Source organism: Crinia signifera, chromosome 3, assembly GCF_055691185.1.
Source record: "Crinia signifera chromosome 3, ASM5569118v1, whole genome shotgun sequence".
NCBI classification, from domain to species: domain Eukaryota; kingdom Metazoa; phylum Chordata; class Amphibia; order Anura; family Myobatrachidae; genus Crinia; species Crinia signifera.
Window position 1 is genome coordinate 69,894,763 of NC_139219.1, and position 12,600 is coordinate 69,907,362.

General features: G+C 46.9%; 1 long non-coding RNA gene across 4 annotated transcripts in view; it reads right to left on the reverse strand.

Moving 5' to 3' along the window:
• The window catches only part of LOC146063524 (uncharacterized), a 35,816-nt gene extending 26,397 nt beyond the window's left edge, over window positions 1–9,419 (reverse strand). For 3 of the 4 annotated variants that reach the window (XR_014471592.1, XR_014471596.1, XR_014471591.1), the window contains exons 1-2: window positions 9,387–9,419; window positions 7,719–7,838 (exon numbers count right to left, since the gene is read on the reverse strand). This is a non-coding gene — a long non-coding RNA (uncharacterized LOC146063524). The remainder of the gene's footprint in view (window positions 1–7,718; window positions 7,839–9,386) is intronic. The other variant, XR_014471594.1, reaches the window with a different exon arrangement.
• Between the last annotated feature and the right edge of the window lie 3,181 nt (window positions 9,420–12,600).

Sequence of the window (12,600 nt, forward strand, 5' to 3'; positions counted from 1 at the left end):
TGGAAGACCACATACCTACCAACTGTTCTGATAACAGTGGGACAGTCCTGCTAAGTGGACACTGTCCCGCTGTCCTACCGGCAGGTGCAGTGTTCTACGGATAGGGGGCGGGGGACAGTTGGGGGGAGCCTAGGATTACCACTGCTCCGGTGATCACTAAATAGATTATGCACACATGCACGAGGCATCTACATAACATGTCCCCAGTAGTGCCAGTTACATAACATGTCCCCAGTAGTACCATTTACATAACATGTCCCCAGTCGTGCCCGTTACATAACATGTCCCCAGTAGTACCAATTACATAACATGTCCCCAATAGTGCCCAATACATAACATGTCCCCAGAAGTGCCCTAGTTACATAACATGTCCCCAGTAGTACCATTTACATAACATGTCCCTAGTCGTGGCAGTTACATAACATGTCCCCAGTAGTGCCAGTTATATAACATGTCTCCAGCAGTGCCAGTTACATAACATGTCCCCATTAATGTCAGTTACATAACATGTCCCCAGTAGTGCCAGTTACATAACATGTCCCCAGTAGTACCATTTACATAACATGTCCCCAGTCGTGCCCGTTACATAACATGTCCCCAGTCGTGCCCATTACATAACATGTCCCCTGTAGTACCAATTACATAACATGTCCCCAATAGTGCCCATTACATAACATGTCCCCAATAGTGCCCATTACATAACATGTCCCCAGAAGTGCCCTAGTTACATAACATGTCCCCAGTAGTACCATTTACATAACATGTCCCTAGTCGTGGCACTTACATAACATGTCCCCAGTAGTGGCAGTTACATAACATGTCCCCAGTAGTGCCAGTTATATAACATGTCTCCAGCAGTGCCAGTTACATAACATGTCCCCATTAATGTCAGTTACATAACATGTCCCCAGTAGTGCCAGTTACATAACATGTCCCCAGTAGTACCATTTACATAACATGTCCCCAGTCGTGCCCGTTACATAACATGTCCCCAGTAGTACCAATTACATAACATGTCCCCAATAGTGCCCAATACATAACATGTCCCCAGAAGTGCCCTAGTTACATAACATGTCCCCAGTAGTACCATTTACATAACATGTTACTAGTCGTGGCAGTTACATAACATGTCCCCAGTAGTGCCAGTTATATAACATGTCTCCAGCAGTGCCAGTTACATAACATGTCCCCATTAATGTCAGTTACATAACATGTCCCCAGTAGTGCCAGTTACATAACATGTCCCCAGTAGTACCATTTACATAACATGTCCCCAGTCGTGCCCGTTACATAACATGTCCCCAGTCGTGCCCGTTACATAACATGTCCCCTGTAGTACCAATTACATAACATGTCCCCAATAGTGCCCATTACATAACATGTCCCCAATAGTGCCCATTACATAACATGTCCCCAGAAGTGCCCTAGTTACATAACATGTCCCCAGTAGTACCATTTACATAACATGTCCCTAGTCGTGGCACTTACATAACATGTCCCCAGTAGTGGCAGTTACATAACATGTCCCCAGTAGTGCCAGTTATATAAAATGTCTCCAGCAGTGCCAGTTACATAACATGTCCCCATTAATGTCAGTTACATAAGATGTCCCCAGTAGTGTCAGTTACATAACATATATGGGCATAGGCTGAGCTATGACCATATATGGGCATAGGCTGAGATATGACCATATATGGGCATAGGCTGAGCTATGACCATATATGGGCATAGGCTGAGCCTAACAGGGTATAAATAAGGGTGCACAGACTGCTGGACCTCATTCTGCTGCAGCCTCTCGACAAGATAAGTCACAGTCTAGAGAAGTCAAAGCAGAGAAGCTAACATGCCTGTCTCTCAAGGGCCAGCCACACCATCCCGGCCTCAGTATCGGCCTGTGGCACCAAAACACGTTGTGCGAAGGCAGCCAACATCTGAGCAGGTCAAGCTGGCGACATCTGGGCCAACATCTGAGCGGGTCAAAGTGGCGACCCAGGTCAAGGCCAAGCCGCCGAGCACATTTCATTACAGGGTGTGCAGTCTAGGGCCCCCCTCTTCCTATATAGACACACACAAACCAAAGCTGGCAGAGCCAATCAAGCCAAAAGCCCCGGTCAAACCAAAGCTGGCAGAACCAGTCAAGCCATTGAGCACCCCTCCTTACAGGGTGTGCAGTCTAGGGCCCCCCTCTTGCTATATAGACGCATTCAAACCAAAGCTGGCAGAACCGGGCAAGCCTAAGCTGGCAGCCCCGGTCAAATCAAAGCTGGCAGGCCCTGTCAAGCCAAAGCCTGCAGCCCCGATCAAGCCTAAGCGGGCAGCCCTGGACAAGCCAAAGCTGGCAGACCCAATAAAGGCCAAACCAACAGACCTGGTCAAGCCAAAGCCTGCAGCCCCGGTCGAGCAAAAGCTGGCAGACCCAATCAAGGCCAAAACAACAGACCTGGTCATGCCCAAGCCAGCAGACACGGTCATGCCCAAGCCAGCAGACGCGGTCATTCCCAAGCCGGCAGACCTGGTCATGCCCAAGCCGGCAGACCCGGTCATTCCCAAACTGGCAGATATGGTTAATGCTGCCAAATGCACACCCCTGTCTGTGGATGATTGCCCAGCCCAGCAGAAGGAACCTGGCTCGTTCAGGTCAAGAGTCTCCAAATTCATGAGACATGTGTGCTGCAGGAGTTAGACAACAACAGACTCCTGCAAACCCCCCCCCCCTCTCCCCTCCCCCCCCTCCCCTCCCCAACCCACCTGAACTATACTAGGCTATTCTATGCTATGCTTAGCTATGCTATGCTAAGACTTCGGTCTTAGTATAGCATAGCTAAGCACAGCATAGAATAGCTTAGCATAGATAGTCTTAGCTAAGACAATGCTAAGACTAGGCTATTCTATGCTATGCTTAGCTATGCTATTCTAAGACAATGGTCTTGGTATTGCATAGCTAAGCATAGCATAGATTAGCATAGTCCTAACATAGTCTCAGCTAAGACTATCTATGTTATTCTATGCTATGCTTAGCTATGCTATGCTAAGACTATGGTCTTAGTATAGCATAGCTAAGCACAGCATAGAATAGCTTAGCATAGATAGTCTTAGCTAAGACAATGCTAAGACTAGGCTATTCTATGCTATGCTTAGCTATGCTATTCTAAGACAATGGTCTTGGTATTGCATAGCTAAGCATAGCATAGATTAGCATAGTCCTAACATAGTCTCAGCTAAGACTATCTATGCTATTCTATGCTATGCTTAGCTATGTTATGCTAAGACTATGGTTTTAGTATAGCATAGCTAAGCACAGCATAGAATAGTATAGCACAGGCTCCTCCCCTCCCTCCCCCTCCACCCACCTGATGAGGTCACCTTGACGTGGTAGGTGGGCTCACAATTTTGTGCCAAGAACCTCAATGTCCCCCATGTTCATGTTATTGGTTTCTCTGCTTATTGTGTACCTGCATTTTCTGACATCCCTCTTCCAGTGCCTCGCTGAGTGTTTCTTTATTTATATGTGTAATGAATCTTAAATTGTATTATAAAGTATGTGAACTTTTCATATATTATTATATGAATCTACTGTACATTACTGTAATGATATTTCTTGTCATTTAATCTTTTTGAATAAATGAAATAATAAAACTAATGTCATATAGAAAATAAGTTGCTGTAACCAAAATAACTATTCCCCAGAGACATTGTCCTACAGAAAAGTCACAGCCCCTGTATTACATACAAATGTACATTACCGATTTATTTCCATATCATAGGTATCCTAGTGCCGGTTACATAACATATCCCCAGTAGAAGCAGTGCCAAAGGGCTGAAAGTGTAACAGTCTGTGACATCACCCCTCTTTGTGACATCATCACACTGTCTGTGACATCACCCCTCTTTGTGACATCATCACACTGTCTGTGACATCATCACACTGTCTGTGACATCACCCTGGACTCAGCTGCATTGTTATGCTATATGTAACAATGACAGTTAGGAAGTGGCTGGAATCTGTGCAGGGAAATTATAAACTGATGTGTTTTAAAAAGAACTGGCAGAGATTAAAATGCTGTTATCACATGAATGTGATGTTAGCTCACAGATGCTATGTCACATGGATGATTATTCTTGTGGTTTATTTATTAATGATTTAATAATGATTATTTTTTTTTTTTTTATGTTTTTATTGAGATTTTCACATATACATAGCAAATATTCCAAAAGGAAAAAATATGCAAGCAGTATGATAAAATGGTACACAATGCAACATCGACAGAAGGAGGATCTCGGCGTCAGAGTGGAAGTATAAACATTCCTCGCAGATTACTCTTTTCATCATCAGAAAAATTACTGAAAAATATCAACCTTAAGAGTCCAAAAAATAAATAAATATATATATATTGTGATGTCTAGAAAATTGCTAAGGTACATGCGATACCATCAATGTCAAGAGTGTGTTATAAAGCTTTGGACAAATATGAAATCGCAACGTGCACCAAACCCGGAGGGAAATAAGGGGGGGGGGGTATATTATCTCAGAGTAACCTCAAGTATATGTTCTCTAAATTAAGGTTATAACGTTTCAATTAGCGGGGACCATTTAGATAAGAATTTCTGGGTTTTACAGTCCACATCTGGGAGAGTAGACTCGTAACAAAGTATTGTGGTCAGCTCAGATTGTAAATGCTCAAGCCTGGGGGGTACAGGGGAAATCCACTGCTTAACTATGAGCTTTTTTGCAACTGTAAGGATTATTATCAGAAGGGGGATCATTGGGTGTGCGGACTGGGGTATCTGCCAAGCAGCAGTTTGTAAACCTAAAAGAGCTTTTATATTGAACGGTAGGTCAATATCAAATGAGTTATGTATATACCATTTCACTTTGAACCAAAATTTTGCTATTTTGGGACAGTGCCAAAAGTTGTGTAGAAATAGGGCTTTTGGAGAATGACACTTAGGGCATCTACCGGAGTCTAAAGAAACCATGTGCATTCTCTGGCCCGGTGAAATATATGCTTGGTACAGAAACTTCAAATGGATCTCCTGTAATTGCGCTGAGTGCAAAATTTTAAATATGGATGGTATAGAATGAGTTAGGTCTCTTCTAGTCACAGGGGAAGAGAATTCCGAAGACCAAGTCTCGAGGAGGGGGGACCATAGCTTATCCATGTTTATAATGGAGATAAGTATGTCGCCATATAGCCATTGCGTTTTATAATGTGTTTTGCTAATTCTAGTAATCAGTGAGGTGAGAGGGTCTGGTGTTTCTTCATTTGGCCAGGGGATTGGAAGAGACTGTATATAGTGTGGCAGTTGTAGGTACATGAAAAAATCTGACCAAGGTAAATCAAAAAGATTTACTAAATCAGTGAAAGAATATAGAGAACCACCTGGGTCAAACACATCTCTAATTGCAGAGATTCCTTTAAGCTTCCAGACAGTGAATCTAGAATTGGTAAGAGTTGGGGTAAAACAAGGATTGCCTCCTATAGATATAAATTTGGAATGTGTAGGGTTTCTGCCCCAAGCTTTATGTATGGCCCCCCAGGCCTGGTATGTATCCCAAATCAGAATATTATTTTTAAAAGTGGGCAGTATAAGGGATTTCGGGGTATGTAGCAGGGCTTTGAGATCATATGGGGCCACTAGTGCTTGTTCCAAATTATAATTAGTATAAATAGACGAGTCTAATAACCAATCCAAAATGTACCGAAAGGCGACGGCTCTAGAGACGGATAGAAGGTCCGGGACGGCCAGGCCACCATGCTTCTTATGGAGCTTCAGTTTCGTTAAGGCTAAACAGGGTTTTTTATTATTCCATTAAAATTTTGTAAATCGTTTATCGTAGGCTGAAGAGTCTTTCCTGCTGGGTCTCAGAGGCAGCATCTGTATCGTGTAAGATATTTTTGGAAATATGATACTTTTTAAAACCGCCACCCTCCCCAGTGACGAAATCGGTAAGGAAGACCAAGAGGTCAATAACTGAGAGATTTTGGACATAATCGGGTTATACCGTATTTTTCGCACTATAAGATGCACTTTTTCTCCCTAAAAAAGTGGGAGGAAAAGTGTGTGCGTCTTATGGAGCGAATACTGCAAATAAAGCGAACTACTGGATGCTGCTGCTGCATCAGCATCTCAGTAGCTGCAGCAGAGCCCGATACCCCCTCCGCTGGTAATTGAAAGCAGCTCACAGAGGTCTGGGCAGCGGGGATCATTAAGTGTGCTGTGGGGTCCATTTGGTGAATGGGATATCATCGGTGGGGTCCCTGCGGGAGATGGAACTAGCAGGGACCCCGCCGCTGATATCCCATTCACCGGGATTTGTCGCGTATAATTTAATCAGGTCGGCAGGGACAAAAACACCTAGATATTTTAGTTTCATTTTATTCAGGGAAAACTGAGAGAGGATAGGATTAGAAGCAAGTGTGAGGGCGGGAGGAGTGGAAGCAGTTCAGATTTAGAGGGATTTACCTTATAACCGGCAAAAGAACTAAAGTTATCAATGACGGACATAATATTAGGGATGGGTTTTAAATGGTCGGATACAAAAAGGAGCATGTCGTCCGCAAATAAACTGACTTTTAAAATTTGATCCCCAACATGAACCCCTGTAAACGACTGCAATTGTCTTAGGGAAATCGCTAATGGTTCAATAGCAAGGGCAAATAATAGGGGCGAGAGTGGGCAGCCCTGTCTGGTACCTCTTTTTAGAATTCCTGGATCAGATATATACCCATTGCATATAATCCGAGAACTAGAGGCTGTATATAAAGCGTTTAGGACACTGGAGAAGCCCGGCGGAAACCCAGAACGTGTGAGCGTGGTGTACAGATGGTCCCAACTGACATAATCGAAGGCTTTCTCTGCGTCTCCTTCACCCGACAGTCTGCACTGATGTTCTCCTTCACCTTCCGGCCTTTACCTACACTTACACGCTCCCTCTCCCCAAGTTGTACGCTCTATCACACTGGCACGCTCCCTCTCCCCGAGACGTACGCTTTATCACACCCCCTGAGCTTTATCACACTCACTTGCTCCCTCATCCTGCGCTCTATCACACTGACGTGCTCCATCACCCTATGGCCTGTGATCTTTCACACTGATGCACTCCCTCCCTTTGAGGCATGCACTCTGTCACGCAGTCCCTAACCTTAACTTACTCCACCACCTTACCCACCCTCCCTGCAGCCTAAGCCTGACTGCATCCTAATTCAACACCCTTGGCTGATTTACATGTGTCGCACACTAGTTTAGTTTATTAACGCAGACACAACAAAACCCAATATGGCAGCAGTGCAAAGCCAGTTGTGCCTCTCCCTGTAGATACTGACACACACATACACTCTGGGCAGCCACTTCTCTCCCTCTTGCTGTGGAATCAGGCCAGTTCTGTGTAGCTCCGCCCAGGGCCGGTGCAAGGATGTTTGTGCCCTCCTGCAAACTATAAATTTGTGCTTCCTCTCCCATACTTAATAAAGGGACAATGCCCACCGCACACTGCAAAAAAAAAAGGAGGTATGGCCATACAATAGTACCAATTCAAATTACTCAGTAGCACAATCTTGTTCACATTGCACAGCACATAGCGCACACAGGGTACTCAATGTCTGGATTCCCCCATCGGTCTCCTAACCGCTTGGTTTCTGAACATCGGCAAATCATACAAAATCTGTCTTGTAACAAATTTGGCAGGCTGACAGCTGGGAGTGCAGTGTTTAACTTACTGTACTGCCGAACACGGACCTGTTCTGCCTCCGACATGCACGGCATTACTGGGGTGTGTAGTGGAGCTTCCTTCTGCTGGGTGGGGGATTGAAGCCTCTTCAGTTGTACCTGCAGGCTTTCTGTAATGCAAGAAAGCTGTGATGGGTAACGCCCTTAGGGGATGGGGCCACAAGTGACAAGTATCCCCACAGAAAATCTTCCCACTATAAGTGACCCTCCAGTGCTCGAAGTAGCGGTATAACATACCACTGTATAATGCCCCACTATATATATATATATATATATGGCCAATGTTTAACAAAGGGGCTATGGGCTCCGAAACGTTGGCCGCATATGACCAGAGGTCGATTGGCAGCCATCCAATGTGTCTACCAGCGACCCCACAAAAGGCACATGCGTCAGCTCTTTCATTCTGGTGCCCCTCCCCTCGCTAACACAACTCTGATATCTACTGATGGACCGGCTTAGCCGTAAGAACTTTACTGACAGCCGCTCTTATCAGAGGGGAAGTGCGGCATGTCAGCACGGCAGGGTACACACACGGGAACAGCTAACAGCCACTGTGCTGCAGAGGGGATCAGTGGCCACTCGCCTACTTGAGCCAGGGAGAGACTCGGGGCATCCAGCAGGGCTTGCGGTTACCATGCAGCAAGATGAGCTGACAGCCGGTGTAAGCAGAAGGGGGTGGGTGCACCTGGATGATCTGACAAGTGCTTAACGCTGTAAAGAGGCTGTCAGTTCTAGTTCCAGGTGACCCCTGCCACCCTGACACGCTGCTGATCTCCTCTGCTTACAGCAGCTGTCAGCTCTAGTTCCAGGTGACCCCTGCCACCCTTACACTCCGCTGATCTCCTCTGCTTACAGCAGCTGTCAGCTCTAGTTCCAGGTGACCCCTGCCACCCTGCTGATCTCCTCTGCTTACAGCGGCTGTTAGCTCTAGTTCCAGGTGACCCCTGCCACCCTGACACACTGCTGATCTCCTCTGCTTACAGCAGCTGTCAGCTCTAGTTCCAGGTGACCCCTGCCACCCTGACACACCGCTGATCTCCTCTGCTTACAGCGGCTGTCAGCTCTAGTTCCAGGTAAACCCTGCCACCCTGACACACCGCTGATCTCCTCTGCTTACAGCGGCTGTCAGCTCTAGTTCCAGGTGACCCCTGACATGCCGCTGATCTCCTCTGCTTACAGCGGCTGTCAGCTCTAGTTACAGGTGACCCCTGCCACCCTGACACGCCTCTGATCTCCTCTGCTTACAGCGGCTGTGAGCTCAGTGACTCTTACAGCTGCTCTCGGCTGCACTGACGCGTTGCTTAGGTCTCTGGCAGGGCACAGTCATAAGGGCAGGGAGATTTCAGTACATTATAAAATGGGCAGGGCGCTGCGCCCTGCAAAACAACAAAACAAGGCTACTGGGAACACTATAAATATATACACACACAAACAGATAGCTATCCACCATTACATATATGTAGATTGATATAGACACAGATAGATAGATAGATAGATAGATAGATAGATAGATAGATAGATAGATAGATAGATAAACAGAGACACATTGATAGATGATAGACAGACACATAGAAGATAGATATACAGAGACACATAGATGATAGATAGACAGAGACATATAGATAATAGATAGACAGACATATAATCACTAAACCCACTTAGTTCCTCTGTACTGGTCCAGGGCAGTCTCTCTATTGTTCATGGCAGATGATGAGATGGCTCCATGGATATGAGGACATCCAGTGGCTCCTGGCAGTACTGCAGTCAGCAGTAACTGCAGCACTCTTCTCTCCTTTGTTGTCCTTGTAGCTCCGCCCCCGCCATGTCCGTGTAGCCCCGCCCCCAGCCAAGTCCGTGTAGCTCCGCCCCCCGCCGAGTCGCAGGCAGCCTAACAGGCAGCCTCATAAGTGGGGTGAGGGATCGGCCCGCTGGGAAACTACCCGGTGTCCCGGCATACCAATCCGCCCCTGCCTCTAGCGTCTGTCAGGAAGCACAGCTCTGCATTTCCTGGTAACGCTGCAGAGCTGTGCTCCCTGTCAGAGACGCTGGAAATGAAAAATGACTTCTAGCATCTGTCTCTCCGTGTGCAGGGGAAGGCAGGGTAAAGCAGGGGCACCTGCAGCTGCTGGGGGGGCGGGTGGCCGGACGCACGGGCACATATTAACCCCTTGGCAACAAGCTAGAACCCTTGGCAATGGAAATAAACCCCCCTTGACAACGAGCAAGAACCCCTGGCAACGTACATTAGCCCCCCTTGGCAATGAGCATTAACCCCTGGGAACAAATATAAACCCGTTGGCAACAAGCAATAACCCCTGGCAATGTATATTAACCCCTTGGCAACGAGCAAGAACCCCTGGCAACGGACATTATCCCCCCTCTTGGCCAGGGCTGCCAAGAGAAATCCTGGGCCCCGGTACAACAGCGTCACGGGGCCCCCCTGGAGTGGCGAGCAACAGAAAAGAGGTGTGGCCATTAAAGGATATAGGGGTGTGTACCACACCATATACCCTTTATGCAACACAATAGTAGACCCCTTATACTTGCCCCTTACACATTATGCTACACAAAATTCAAATCGATTACTTGCCGCCCCGTTCGTATGCAGCAGTGTGGACAAAAGCGTGGGGTGGTGGATATGGGTTGCGCCTATGGGAGTAAGGGGTCGTGGCCATGGATGGGCAGATAGCGGCAGGGTCCCTACGGAGGATGGAAACTAGGTAATAGCTCCCTTCCTCCGCAAGGACCCCACTGCTGTCTGCCCATCTGTCACAGGGACCCTCTGCCCCCCTGCGCTGCCCAGACCCCTATGCCATACAGCAGGGGTGGCCAGCCCACAGCTCCTCTCCCCAAGATCTGTGACTGGCACGATCATCCCCATTTGAAGCGCCGCCTCTGGAGTATAAGGATCCCAAGCTCAAACACGCAGCAGGGAAAGCGGCAACAGTTCTGGCAAGAAGCAGCAGATGCCACTACTTGCAGTATCGCCGAGCTGAGCTGCCGGTATCTGCTGTGTCCCCCAAAGCTACAGATCCGGCGCCAAGAGCAGCTGCATTGTGATGGCCAGCGGTATGTGCACCTGGAGGGAGAGGGGGGATTGTGTCCATTAAACCTCTTTAATCTCATGTGATCCTGGGCAGCATGGTCCCACCCAGATCGCATTCCATATATGATCCGTCATAAATGGGCCCCATGTAGCCTGTTCCCTTCACACACATTGGAGGTCATTCTGATTGACCACAAAGCTGCAAAATTTGCAGCTTTGCGGGTCATCTAAATACCTCAGATTTCACGCATGCGAACGGATGTTTTACATCATCGATTTGCAGCTTGTGTGCAGGGCAGTGCGGTCGCCGACCATCAAATGATTTCTCAAGCGCTCGCAGATCTAAGTCAGTCTCTGCTGTCTTAGATCTGTGGCGCTCCTGTACGAGAAGAGGTGGGCAGCTGACATCCGGTGACATCAGCTGCCCTCCCCCGGCACCCACGTCATGGGAGTTCCCATGGGCGCAACCCATATCCACCACCCCACGCTTCCGTCCACACTGCTGCATGCGATCGGGGCGGCAAATAATCGGTTTGCTCGCTCACACAAAGTGGCTGCACATGCATAACATCGCTCCCCTGTGTGACCGTGCGGGGGAGCGAACCAACCTGAATGAGGGCCATAGCCTGTTACACACACACATAGCCTGTTCCTTCACACATACAGTACATAGCCTGTTACACACACACACACACACACATATACATACATAGCCTGTTACACACACACACACACATAGCCTGTTACACACACACACACACACATAGCCTGTTACACACACACACACACACATATATACATACACAGCCTGTTCCTTCACACATACAGAACATAGCCTGTGTTACACACACACACATATATATATATACAAAGCCTGTTACACACACACACACACATAGCCTGTTACACACACACACACATATAGACATACATACATACATAGCCTGTTACACACACACACACACACACACACACACATAGGGCGGGATGTACTAATGCTTGCCGCCGCGGAAGTTGTCTTTTATCTCCGCGTTCCTGCGTTCTCGAATGCACTAAAGTAGCGGTGGTTTTGTTCTGCTCTTCAGTAGCCCGTCGGGGAGTATCGCGGGACACCCGCGACGAGACTTCCTCCTCATAGACGGCTGAGTAGAATTGTCACGGCTCACATGCACTAACAGCTGCACTGTTTGCTAAAAGCGATTAAAGCAGTGGGCATTAACGCCACAATAAGCTGGCGAATTTCCTCATTATTTTCTTGTATTATTTGTCTACAGCATATTTATTTGTATATATATATATATATATATATATATATGTGTAATATTGCCAGCACTGGTACTTGGTGGATGGATAGGAGTATGTAAGGATGTAATTAAGTATTCTTTCATATTGGGTTATACAGAACCCTTTGACATTTTGCAAATCCCTTAAGGTACCGTGACCATCAACAAGTGCGCACTGCGCATGACGGCAAGGAAATAAACCTGCGCATGCGCAGTACAAAAAAAAACACACCATGACGGACGCACTGTCCGCAACTCCAGCAGGGAAGTCTGAAGTTTAGAGCATGAGGCGGACGAAGATGCACCAGGCAAACATAACGCAGCGTACAACAAACGTTAGGTAGGCGAAAAAATAATAATAAATTGCGAAATTTAGTACATCCCGCCCTACGCCTGTTACACACACATATATACATACACAGCCTGTTACACACACACATATACATACATACAAAGCCTGTTACACACACACACATAGCCTTTTACACACACACATATATATATACATACATACAAAGCCTGTTACACACACACACACACATA